This window comes from Schistocerca piceifrons, chromosome X (genome assembly GCF_021461385.2).
Source record: "Schistocerca piceifrons isolate TAMUIC-IGC-003096 chromosome X, iqSchPice1.1, whole genome shotgun sequence".
In the NCBI taxonomy this organism is placed as follows: Eukaryota; Metazoa; Arthropoda; class Insecta; order Orthoptera; family Acrididae; genus Schistocerca; species Schistocerca piceifrons.
Genome location: NC_060149.1, coordinates 425414945 through 425416307, shown reverse-complemented (window position 1 = coordinate 425416307; position 1363 = coordinate 425414945). Strand labels below are relative to the sequence as shown.

Sequence of the window (1363 nt, the reverse complement as noted above, 5' to 3'; positions counted from 1 at the left end):
TAAAATAACAATTGCTTACCACCAACAAATGCCATCGCTGCAAAGTAGGTCGGCCACTGCCCCGGGTGGGTGGGTGTGTGCCACACACACACACACACACACACACACACACACGTACACGTACGTACGTACCCGTACACGCCGTCCCTGCTCCAACACGAGAAAACTCTTGTAAACCGCATGTTCTCACGACAAATACTACACTTCACAATCTTAGTAATCAATCCAAATAACTGGAGGCATTTAATAACAAGCAATATGTCCTAATCCTTCTCTGACAGCAACATTGCACTGTTATATTTCATCGTCATATCCATACCTAAATGAAACTACACAATAAATTAAAGACCTTACCGCACCACAAACATCAGACCAATAACACCTAACGAAAACGGAAAACACACAAACAAACAAAAAAATTGATAACTCACTGAAAAAAAAAACTTCCAAACCTTAAGCTCTGAACTACAAACACTGCCAACGAATTCACACTGCTAACACCAAGGCTCAAATGAACTCGACACAACACATTACACTCAGCACGCGCCAAACACACGAAACAAACACCGCGCCGTAATGACGTCACACACCACGACAGACGGGTGGAATCGGACGCTTCCATTGACCCTCAGACACTTCTGTAATCCCATAGTTTCAAAGCTGCAGCGCATTAAAGAGCTATCCAAGGCATGACCTTTTTTTCACTCTCCGTTTCTTGTGCAGCAGCACCAGGAAGCCTGATACTGATATTTTCAAATTTAACCATTTTGGAGGAGGAGGAAGAGATTAGTGTTTAACGTCCCGTCGACAACGAGGTCATTAGAGACGGAGCGCAAGCTCGGGTGAGGGAAGGATGCGGAAGGAAATCGGCCGTGCCCTTTCAAAGGAACCATCCTGGCATTTGCCTGAAGCGATTTAGGAAAATCACGGAAAACCTAAATCAGGATGGCCAGAGACGGGATTGAACCGTCGTCCTCCCGAATGCGAGTCCAGTGTGCTAACCACTGCGCCATCTCGCTCGGTTTAACCATTTTGGTAGCCTGTATCACGCCACATACTGCACATGGAAATAGGACTTTACAAACATTTTACTTGTCAATTTCTTTGCAAATTATGTGCTGACCACACTTAAAGCATTCTTGTAGGAATTTTATAAGTAACTGCAGCTAAAGTTGTAACTTTGAACATTCAGAAGTGTTAGTGTGCACAGGGAAGCGTTTCTAAAAGCAAATATTTGAACCCTACTAACTTTAAAATACAGTGAGTAGGCTAACAAGAATAAGCAGTATGCTAATAATTACGGGCAGGGATGTTTGCGAGTTCAACGCAGAAACGAAACAAACCGTCACAGAATACGCCACGA

The 1363-nt window shown here is 43.8% G+C and overlaps 1 non-coding gene across 1 annotated transcript; it reads right to left on the bottom strand.

The window, feature by feature from the left end:
- Nucleotides 1-946: 946 nt before the first annotated feature.
- Nucleotides 947-1019, bottom strand: Trnaa-cgc. Its single transcript has one exon. It is a non-coding gene; the product is annotated as a tRNA-Ala (tRNA).
- Nucleotides 1020-1363: the final 344 nt, after the last annotated feature.